This window comes from Pan paniscus, chromosome 2 (genome assembly GCF_029289425.2).
Source record: "Pan paniscus chromosome 2, NHGRI_mPanPan1-v2.0_pri, whole genome shotgun sequence".
Lineage (NCBI taxonomy): Eukaryota > Metazoa > Chordata > Mammalia > Primates > Hominidae > Pan > Pan paniscus.
Genome location: NC_085926.1, coordinates 81,958,127 through 81,970,355, shown reverse-complemented (window position 1 = coordinate 81,970,355; position 12,229 = coordinate 81,958,127). Strand labels below are relative to the sequence as shown.

General features: G+C 33.4%; 1 long non-coding RNA gene across 1 annotated transcript in view; it reads right to left on the bottom strand.

The window, feature by feature from the left end:
* Positions 1–12,006, bottom strand: part of LOC134730008 (uncharacterized) — a 34,884-nt gene extending 22,878 nt beyond the window's left edge. The window contains exons 1-2 of the long non-coding RNA XR_010111591.1: positions 11,917–12,006; positions 11,642–11,755 (exon numbers count right to left, since the gene is read on the bottom strand). This is a non-coding gene — a long non-coding RNA (uncharacterized LOC134730008). The remainder of the gene's footprint in view (positions 1–11,641; positions 11,756–11,916) is intronic.
* Between the last annotated feature and the right edge of the window lie 223 nt (positions 12,007–12,229).

Below are 12,229 nucleotides of genomic sequence, written 5' to 3'. Positions count from 1 at the left end.
GCACTTAAACGCTAACATTTGCATTATCTAATTGAGATCCTATGTAATAATTCTTAACTTATAAACCATACTGCTTTTAAAAGTTCAAACTAAATAACATATTCTTAGCATTGACATTAGCAATTTATAAGAGATCCAGAGGAACTAGACAGATTTCTATTTTAAGATAGATTTAAAAGTATGTTAGAAGTGTGTGTGCTGAATGAACCTCCTACATGCAGAATCTTTTTTTTTTTAATACCATCTCAAAACAGAAATAATGCTTTTTATCCTTTGAAGCACAGAAATTTAACTCACAGCTTCTCTAGACACTAATAGGTTGGTATAACCAATATGATCTTTTGATCAAAATGAAAGAAGGGCTGTATTTTGGGCTCAGCCACTGGCTGCAGAATGAATTAGACAAAATCCTGAAGGGGTAAGAGCTTTATTTTCTCTGACTGTAGATACAATTAGCAAGGCATGCTGAGAACCTTGGGTGAAAGGAACAAATAGGTGTTATTATTCTTATTTCCTGTGTTAGTGCATTTACTAGTGTAGTAAAATGGAGGGGCATTGATCTGGGAGTCAGTAAACCTATGCCCTAGTTCTGGCTTTCCACCCAAACTTGCCTTAATAACAAACTCTCTAAGCATCACTTTCCTAATAGATGAAAATAAATGTATTAGTCTTTGATCTATCTTGCTTATTACTATTAGAATTTTTAAAAATTCAGTAATTCAGATGAAATATTGCTTATTTATGCAATTTCTTCCTTGTATTAAAATAATAATGATAAATATATATTGTGTATATATGTACACATACACGCATATACATATACCTACATATGTGTGTATATACATATGTATTCATATATACGAATTAAATATATGTCACATACTTTGTAGAAGGATTTATAAACTATAAACTGTCAAATGCTGCATATTTATTTCATTTACTTTACTGAGTATTTATTGGATGCCTTATATAAGCCTGATTTTGTGTTAGGATTTAGCTAAACAGAGAATAAAGACACTGGCTTTAGGGTGCAAGTCTAGATAAGTTAGAACATATAAAGAAATAAATAATAAAGACTAAAATGTTTCAACATCTATGACAGAATTATGTACAGGCTAAAGAAAGGCACAAGAAAAAGAGCTAAATTCATCATTTGAGAGGTCACTGCTGGACACCTTCCAAGAACTTGGTAAACTGTAGTTATGAAAAGGACCCTGTAATAAGACTGTCTTATCTCTACAGCAAACAAAGAACAGATTTCAGAAGGCAGAGGCTCCAGTTTACTGGAGCTCCCATGTAATGAATTGTCCACTCATCCTTGTTATTTCTTCCTTGAACCTGAAAACTAATTTCATCTTAATTATCTGTAGTATATATTTGTTCGCATACTTGTTTTTCTCAATCGGTCAGTAAGTTCCTAGAATATAGGGACTGTCTTCTTTATCCTCAGTACCTAGCAGAATATATAAATGCGTAAATAATATTTATGACTGTAGAAATGCAAAGATGCAACAGGAAAAGCAGGAATTTTTATTATGTAATTATTAACATAGTATTGATCAACCGAGAGAAATCTCTGGTGCCAAAATTGTTCCCCGAACCTGAAAGAAAATTAAACCTGTGTGTGTGTGCACATACATATGCATGTATGCATAAGTGGCCAGGTAAACTTTAATACAGTGAAGTGGAAAGAATATGGGTTTGGAATTCAAATAGACTAGAACTGGCATATGATATAAGATCTAGGGTTAGAGCTCCCAGAACTTTAGTTTCCCTTTGTAATTTAGTAAAACTAAAATTGCAAATCAGAGGCCTTTGTTCTTATCTCACAAGGCTTAGCCATGACAGTGCAAGACTATTGAAATATTGTACATTATCATGGATACAATTTATTTTCATTTATTTTTGTAAATAGTGGCCTTTACCACTATTTTTCTTCAATTTCTGGCCTTTGAACTTCTCTACTTGACAAAGCAAAAGTAGCAGTAAATTTGTTACCGTACTTCCATGATTCTAATTTGAGATTTTTGTAAATATGAAACTACATTACAAAATGTGCATGATTTCTTATTAAGTATAGTTGTGCAATAGAAAAAAAAAGAGGAGTCTAGTTCTCAAAGTAATATTAGTGATACATTTAAATACATGTAAACCTGTGCCTGGGGAAGCCTTTTCTCACAGGATCAATGAGCTCAAATTGTCTCTTTACCTAATGTACAAGTGCAAGGATAATCTTTTTGTAAAGTCATCTTTAAAAAATCTCTACTTATTCTATATACTAAAATTATAGAAAATATCATTTAATGCAAAAGACCTAAATGAGTGAAATATATAATTATATATATTAAATATATAATTAAATATATAATTTAATTATATATAATTAAATATAATTAAAATTATATAATATATAACTGTACACATATATTTCACTCATTTAGGTCCTTTGTATTAAATATTAATATATATTATATATATATTTCACTCATTTAGGTATTTTATAAATGAGCCTTGGCTATGTGGCTTGTCTCTGTAAAAGGACTTTGAGGGCAAGTGTCGCAAAACATATGCTATACCTAAGAGAGTGTTTGCATCTGAATATTTGTTGATTGATAATGGTTTTGTCACTTTGAAAAAATAGCTAATAAATTTTCCTCTCAAAATGAGTTTCCTCTAAACTAAATTTGCCTGACTATCCTCAAAGCACTGTGCTATATATTCAGGAGACAAAGAGTAGAACACATATTTGCTCCTCTAAAGAAACCATAATTTAGCTAGGAAGACAGAAAACTTCATCAAAAAGCATACTCAAGGTGACACATAATTGTCAAATGAGGGCTTAGAAAGAAAATTAAACCTAGAAAGAAAAACCTATATTAAAAAGATGTATGTGGAATTTAAGAATGTGAGATTTTCTTTATCAGAACTTAGACATTTGTGCACAAGATATTCTAGTTTTACTAAATCCGTGGCTAAGAAAAGTGCTCTGCTATAAAAATGGATGGGAAATTTTACACATTCAGCTTAGAACAGAATTTTCAAAGATAAATTATCTTAGAGACAGTAATTCATCAGTTCTCTGCTCTGATGAATTACTCTACCTGCAGATATAGTAATTAATCTTATTTTTATAAATCTCATAGGTGTAGAATTCTTTATATTTTTATTAAAAATACATAAGGTAATCAAATATAATATTAATAACTGAAATCTACTTATTTGATTGGGACTTTCTGCCCCTCTAAAAGTTCACATGGTAGTAAAAAATGTACATGACTATGAAATTTAAATTATAAACCTATAATCTCCTGAGTTACTAACAAGTATAGTGACTTAACTATGTCACAGATCCATATTTTAAATTCTATTATTTTATCAAAGTAATACACTGAAACACTGTCAATAATGTAAGAAAGCCTAGTTAAGATAGTCCGTTGAATGTATGAGAAGACTCATGGATCCAAACCAGCCTTAGGTGAACTTGTGGAGTCCAGAGGTCTGTTGCTCTCTGGTTTCCCATATCTCTACGTGTTCTCTGCTAAGAAATTCTCCCCTCCTGCGTGATTTGTATTCTTTCCCTTCAGAGGCATATATAATTGAAGAAGGAGCAAAAAATGAGTTAGGCTAGTACTACGGATATCAAATTGAGTAGTTTGGGTTTATCTTGTAGTCCAATGGGTTTTTAACTACAGTATCTTGATACACGATTATACCAATAATTTGTTAATAATAGCAGTCAGTAAAAATTTGATTACTGTTTCTAATAAATGAGTTCTAGTCTTACATGCCTTTCAGTTTCTTGCATTTCAATATGCTTTTTTGAGTGAGTAGGAAGAAAAAAGTGGAGTAAATAGCTAATGACACTAAAGCTATGTATGTCCACGCTGTTTGTCCTTTGTATGAATACCAGCTATCTTGCATGTTAAGGCAGAAAAAAAATTGTAGAGAAACACTCCTTTAGGAAATGGGAGTCTAACAATTTATTTTAAACAACGATGACAAATGTTAACTGATTTGCATTTAAAAATAATCTGTCAGTATAATGAAGGGTTCATTAGAGGAGAGCAACATTGAAGTAAGGGAAGTTAGGAAAAAAGAAGGTATTGTCAAAACCTAGTTGAAAGATGAAGGTTTGATCTAGACAGTGTGAATAGAAACTGAGAGATTCAAAACTGATTCATCTGTCAGTCATTTTTCTAAGCACTGGATCAATCCTGCAAATAACTTCAAAAAAGAGAAAATAATACAAGTTTCACAAATAGCTATTTGCACAGATTTTATTTACTAACTGAAGGTTGCTCAGAACCACTTTTTTGAAACTGTTCTTTGTAGCTCAAACCTTATCTGTCTCTTCGCTACCACTACAGTAATGTGCTATTTTGTCCTAGTCTTTGCTTTCTAAAATGGAGGACAGAAACTCAGTTTTCTAATGGGCCAAGGAAGCTAATTAGGAGAATTGAAGCACTATTGCCCAAATTGATTTCAGAAAACAAAATCCACTCAAGTCATCAAAAAATCTGCTTTTGACAAATCATGGCAAAGAGATTTTACCTAACTCAAGTTCACAACCCAAACAGCATGGCGGAACTAATAAATATTTATAAATATTTAGATTTCCATGAATAGATATTTCCTTCTTATTAATGTCTCCATTGAAGACTCAGACAAGGAAATAGAAACACTGAGTCTTTTTTTAAGTGACACATCTAATCAACCTTTCAAATAATGATTGTACATCTGCTTGAACCATTAGAATATACCTGCCAAGTTTTCACTTCTGAAGAAAACTTTTGTCTAACATTCTTAATAAATTGCATAAATCACAGTTAATATTTATCCATGCTTTGATTTATCTTTAAATTATTGGTATGACATTAAATAACAGTTTGGCTTTACAGGTACAATTATAAATAGACTAATTCTTGCTTCAATATCTTTGAAGATATGGCTGAAGGCCTTGGTGAATTTTTTATTCAACTACGATCCCCTTCAGTTTGAAATTTGTATTTTTACTTATAACAATGTTTGTGTTCAATGGTGATTACTTTGATTAGCTAGCAAAATGACAGATGTGTCTCATTTTAACCAGCTGCTTCTTAGCTGCAGTTTCTTTGAAAAAACAATTGGTTTTAGGCTTATTATTGCCTTTAATAAGCACAATTCAAAGGGTAAACTGAAGACAAAACAATTTTTTTTTTTACCCACTTTGTCTTATTGTGTCTATTGCAGGTAGTTTTCCAATACTGTATGAAACATTTGAAGGTTTCATGATCCTTTTGTTGGTTTTAGGTAATTGAAGTTTCCTCATTCCATTCCTGTCACAAGCATAGTCTTGTTTCAGAAATGACACTGTTCGGTCCACAGTAATCAAAAATACAACCTTGAACTTTTCCCCTCTTCAATCAGAGCCTGACTGTAGTGTAGCCATTGCAGTGGTAGAGGATGGAGGGAATGGGTCATTCTATCTAACTCATCTCCTCCTCTACTCACCTGTTCATGTAAATTAAAAGGATTGGAGGCCAAAGGCAGACAGGGAGCTTTCACTTAGGCAGGTATTATCACAAGATGGTATTATAGGAACTTGGCCTGGCAGATGTTCAAAGCTTTTGCAGACCTTGGAAGCTAACCTTCCCTGGCTACAACATCTGTGACTGCTTGTTCAGTACCTTTCCTTCAGATGTCTGCTTCTCCCTTAGTTCTAACTTCCACGGTGTCCTCTTCAACACAGACTAGCAGTTAGAGTACTATTGCCTATCCTGGAAGTCCCGCCAAGCGTGATTGCTAGAATGTGCTCCCACTCTTGTCATCTACAACTGGTGTACAGGAAATGCAAATGAGCTTTTGCTCTGTTACTAGTGGGAATGTGATTATTATACAAACAGACTCTTCTTTCTTTTGAACATGCTACCTCAGAAGTCATGGCCTTCCCCTGAAGAATGTCAGGACATGTGTCAGACAGTAGGCCAGAGTTCCCTAAATTCCGGAGCCATTTCTCAAGCTTTCCAAATACTCCCAATGAAGCTCCTCTTTCTAAGTTTCAGGTTGAGGAGGATGGATTCCCAGTCCTCACCTTTGAGAGGGGTGGTGAGATTTAGAGCCCAGCATCAGCTCCTTTCAAGGAAATCTCTCGCAAATATATTTTTACTTTACTTTCTTACTCAGTCCTTTTATCATCAGAATTAGAGCCTTCTAGCCAGTTATTTTTCTCAGAGGATTTGTTTTTCGACCTGGCATCTCACTTCAGGACTTTGTATCTGTGGAAATATGGTGCCTCACTCTAAACTTCCAATGATTGTACATCTACTGGAACCATTAGAATATACCTGCCAAGTTTTCATTTCTGATGAAAACTTTTGTCTAACATTCTTAATACATTGCATAAATCACAGTTAATATTTATCCATGCTTTGATTTATCTTTAAATTATTGGTATGACATTAAATAACAGTTTGGCCTTAACATGCTGTTACAATAACGTTGGTCATTTTAATAATAAATCATGCCAGTTAAGTTTCTAAGTAACAAATGAAAATTAAGATCTTCTCATTACACACACAAAAAGTGTTTGTCTCCAAATTTTACATGTACTATAAGTCCTTTTGCAGAGAAATGAGTGCACATTTGCAAGCATGCAGTTTTACTCTGACTTAAGAAAGATGTGTCTTTTGCTCTCTGCTTCCTCTTCTTCCAAACCAACTAGGAATCAATATGCAGATGCTAGATTTACAGACTCTCTTAGGATGACAGATCAATAAAGAATCCCATTGAAAAATGCTTGCCTGGAGGAGGAGAATATAAACATTTTCCTTAATCTCAGTAAGGCTTTGCTCCCAGGACCAGGCACTTCTTGTTCAGTGTTAATAGTACTGAGTTTTCTTACTGCTTTTTCATGTGAAAGGCACTCTTCAAATATGTACTTAATTAAGCCTCTCTTTTAACAGAGGTGGCCCGGTTCTCATCCCCCAGCCTCTCGTTCCTATCTCCTGTGTGGAGATTTGCCTTTGAAGTCATGCAGGAGAGATGTGCAGGCATGAAGGAGATGAGAACAGAGCCAAGGGCGCTGGTAACGAACTTTTGATGGAAAAGAAGTTTTGATTAATTCAGCTATTCTAGCTACCCTCTATTTAGAATTCTTATAAGAGGAAATACTAAATTACAGAAAGATAATGAGTCCGATTTTATGTTAGCTCTGAAAGTCCTGCCCTCCAAATGCATTTGCGAACATCCTGTGGATTCCTAAAGATTTAGAACCCTGCAAATTTCCAATTTTATAGAACTTATTTATTTTGTATTATGCCTGGACTCTTTATGTTTATCTCTTATAATTGCCTTGAAGTTCACAGCTGGAACTTGACTTATTAAAAGGCACCTATTTGTCTGAATTCCTCTCCTTGAATTCTTGGAAGGAAGTCCATGATCATTTGTAGCTATGCATATTATCCATAACTACAATTTTGGAAATAGATGTTGATCATTTGAGAAAGTGTTTTCTAACTGCTCACAATACAGAGGCAATTTCAACAGTAGGATTGAATCTGATGTTACTATACAGTGGCTGCCAAATAATTCATTTTAATTTCTTATCTCTGGTTATCTCAGTCATTTCCCAGAAAATTATTTTCTTAGATTGCTTATTTAAAGGTTTACAAAAAAGATGCAGCAAATGTATACAACATAAGTAACTTGATGCTTGATGGTCATAAGTTTCATAATTATAGTAACTTTTTCTTCATTGTATTCTTGTTCAGACATGCTGAATCTTTTTTTGGGACATTAAATTTCATAGATTGGCTCATGTTGTGTTATTGCAAATATCATTTTGATATTTTCATGCACTGCAGACAGGATATAGAGGTAAAGTAAGTGCCATATTGCATACTTGATTTCCAATTTACCTGAACCTATTAAAATAACTGTTGAGAGTCATTTTTTTAATCCTTATATTGTTTTCCAGGTCACAGATACTCTACTCAGCAGTGAAATTGTCCTTACTAGCTTCTACAAGATACTGATTACATTTCTTGTGATGTTTTAATAGGTTTATCCTCAGAAGAGCTCAAGTTCAGGTTTTTGGACATTTTTACAGAGTAACAGTGTATGTATTTCCAGTATTTTTTCAGTGATTCCTAATAAGCATGGCTCAAGAGGAACTTCCGATTTTCCTCCTTTTGCTAAGTTACTGTCTATATTATTCAATTATATTTATGTCTATTAGATGATACATCAAAACAACAGACCTCTTCAACTTTTTATTGTTCAATCATTCCAGCCTCTTTCTTAGACTCAATTAAAAGTAAAGTCATGACAATTCATGAGATTTTACTAGTCAAAGCCAATTACTTCCTAATGGTACCTGCCAAGCACAACATTACAGTTAATGGGGCCTACATTTTCCCACTGAAAATAGTATAAGTAAAATAAACTATTATAATAAACAAGATCCCTTGTTTGAATCAATTTTAGATGATAACCCTTTTCCAGCAGTTAGGAAACTGGCATACCTCATTCACACAGCATCTAATACTAAACCAAGTGAAGACAGAGATTTGAATATTTCAGTTTTTGCTCTCTATAGAAATATCAATTCCCTTGATTCTTATTTCATATCACTAGCATGTTATTTATTATTAGATGATCATTAGGTAAATAGCATATATGTGGCATCCAAAAATGAACGTAAAGATTTCTAAGGACTTGACTACATTGCCAGAGGTCTCTCTGCCTAAAACACTCTTCCCTTAGCTTTCCAATGTCTGCTCTCACTTTGTTATTCAGAATGTGGCTTCCTATGACTTTCTCAGAGAGGAAATTTGGGGGCACACTTTCTAAGATTGTTTCTCTCCATTGAGTCGCTCTCTAATTTATCATCCTGCTTTTATTTTCTTCATATTATTTATCAATACCTAAATATTTCTTATTTATTGCCTTGTTTGTTTACTTGTATGTGCTCTTCTCTATGCCAACTGAAAGACAAGTTCTACCAGGGAAGAAAACTTGTCTCTTTGATTCATTGCTGAATCTCTGGTTAACAGAATAATGCCTAACTCATGATAAACTCAATAAGTAAATACATGTTCATTCATTCCTCTATCACCCATCTGTTGAATGAATGCATATATTATTAACTGAACTTCATACCTCTCTGCTTAAAGTCAGGCAGATGATAACTCATACAACTGCCCAAAGCAAAATAGAACTGATGGATAACGTCAAGGTTGAGAAGACCATCAATCATCTGGAGCTTCTAGGACAAATGAAGTAAAGGCCGTGAAAAGTACCAAGTCTTTCTTTGGCTTTTACCTTTTAGTATCACTGTTGGAGAGCAGCAGTCAGTTGGACATCTGCACTGTGTAATGTTGGAACTCTCAGTATCTTACAAGGTGGAATCTGTTTATATACATCTGATCATTGTTAAATAACCTAAACATTTTCACCTCAACATAGGCTGAAATTCTATTCAATAGTCACTACAAACTAAATATTGTTTTCATATGAACACTGCTTAAATGAACATATCACCTTTAATATGATGCACTAATCAATAGATAAAAGTAAATCTGTTTTTATTTTGGACGGAAAAGTGCCAGCATGTAAAATAATGAGTTTGATTTCATCCTGGACTAAGATGAGTTAAAACTTTTGCTGGGTCCACCTGATTAGTTAAGATGAAGACTAAGCCGCTATAATAAAACTGTCCAAAGTATAGAGGTTAAAAAATATAACTCTAATTCTTTCTTGTGTCACAGATGTAAGTAGCAGTCCAGGAAAGCAGACAGCTCTGCCCCATGAGGTCATTCAGAGATTCATGTTCCTTACATTGTAATTCTGCCATCAACAAGGCTGTTGTTCTCATCCATATGGCCATAGCTAAGTTCCAGAAATGGCCATGTTGCAGCTCACAGGAAAGGGAAAGTATAAAAACACTTGCTTGACTAATATTTTTAAGACCTATAGCTGGAAGTGTCATTTTCACTTTTAGTCGCATTCCATTAGTGAAAATGTAGCCAAAGGACCACATCTAGCTGGAAGAGAGTCTGAGAAATGTCTCTAGCTAGGCAGCTACATGCCCAACAACAAATTTACTATGAAAGAATAGGAGAAAATATTTTGTTGGACATTTTTCTATTTCTACCCTCAGGCAAGGAGAGCATGAGGATGTTGGTTCCATTGAACTGAATGTTTGTATCCCCACAGAATTCACCCTAATCCCATGTGATGGTATATGGAGGCGGAGCCTTGGGGAGGTAATTAAGTCATGAGGATGGAGCCCTCATGAATGAGATTAGATTAGGTCCCTTATGAAAGAGACCCTAGAGAGCGCTCTTCACTCTTTACAACATGTGAGAATACAACAAGAAGTCATCAGTCTACAATCGAGAAGAGAGCACTCACCAGAACCTGACCAAGCTGAGACCATGATATTGAACTATCACCTCCAGAACTGTGAGAAATAAATTTCTATTGTTTGTAAACCACCCAGTCTATAATATTTTACTATAGCAGCCTGAACTGATTAAGACAGTGGTCCGTGAAAATAGTATTAAGTAAGTGCTAGGGATATGATCAAAGAAGAAAAAAAAATCAAGAAAAATATTTTAGAAATAATACATTGCAGACACCAATTTTATATTTAGTTTTTATGAATATTGACATGGTAACTTATGCAGTAGAAAACCTTTCTTATAAATAGATCAGAGAATCGAATTGAGAATCCCTGCCACAATGTCATGTACAAAAGCACTTTTGTTTGTTCTATATAAAAGAGGTGTAAGGCAAGCCATACTAGGGCAAAAAGCCAACTCCCATTTGTGAAGTGTGTTCCTTAATAAATATCATGTCATGAACTGTCATATTTTAAGTCTACTTCTAAATATAACTTCCTGTTACTCTAAGAGTTCAGTGACTCTTGATCTTGTCAAAAATGTAGCTGCCTAGTATTTTCTGATTTTTTGTGACCCTCTATCTCTTTTCATATGAGTGGAATATACATGATACTTTAGTAAAATAAAAATTTTAGTGAGTTTAATTTCTAGGTGGTATGTATTTTAAATTTGATGCCATTAGTTGAAACCATTAGGAAGTACTACATTATGATTCATGTATTTCTTCTAAAAATATTTGCTAGCTTACCATTTGTAAGCACTGTGCTGGGTACAGAGAATTTAAAAATAAATGACAGGAAACCTGCTTTTAGGAAAATAAAAATCATGGTCTTTTATAATGGGAAAAAGTTCAGTGAGGTCCAAAACACGGTCTTTTTCAATTGGGGAAGCAATGTTTACATGAACCTATATGCCAACTGAAGGAAAGAGAAATTTACTAAAAAAATTTTTAGCTAACTTTATTTTTTAAATTAAATAGATAATCTCTGTATAGTAATCCCAAATATATCTTATTTAAAGACCCTAAAATTAGATTTTTTGTCAATTATTTTTATTATTTTTTAGATAAGAATATATTTTAAAGCATATATAGCATTTCAGTTTCTATATGATAAGTAATAAGTTTAAAACTGTACCTGGTAAGCACGCAAGCTATTATCAGTACACTAACTAGAATGCTCCTATATGGCAGATGGATGAAGCATAAAGCAGAGAGTAAAAGTACACTAAAAGTTTATGATTTCATTGTGAAAACTTACAATTCTCCATACTGGGGAATATAGTCAGTCACAGCAGGGAAGTTCATTTTGAAGTTTAAAAAGTCAATCCTCTTATCTTCTTAACTTGAAAATAATTCTAGTGGCAATTAAACTCTTAACGAAAAGAAAAAATAAAGAAGAATCAATTTCTAGGAGTACCATAAACAATATCATCTTTAACCTCTGAATTTTCGATAGGAGTCCATTTTAAACATTTATAGCATATTTTGGTGATCATTGTATTTTTAAATATCTGGAGAGATACTGCTACAGACCTTCATTTAAGGATTTTCTGGCTTAAAACCTTCCATATTTCTATGGACATATTTGTATCTCTCTTGCCACTCAGTGTCTTAATTCTAGATACTCCTGATAGGATAGTTTTAGATTAAGTACCAAAACACCACACCCAAATGCACTATGACATCATAGGTTAATTCAGGAACACATAACTAATATTCTTACCAGTGTCAAAATTCTCTTTAAAGAAGGATAAGAGTATAAACTTGTCCCATTTTCTTCCAAAATATTTGTTGAGAGTAAAAATAATTTTTAGCCATATATTGCTGAAATTGCAAAAGAACCCGG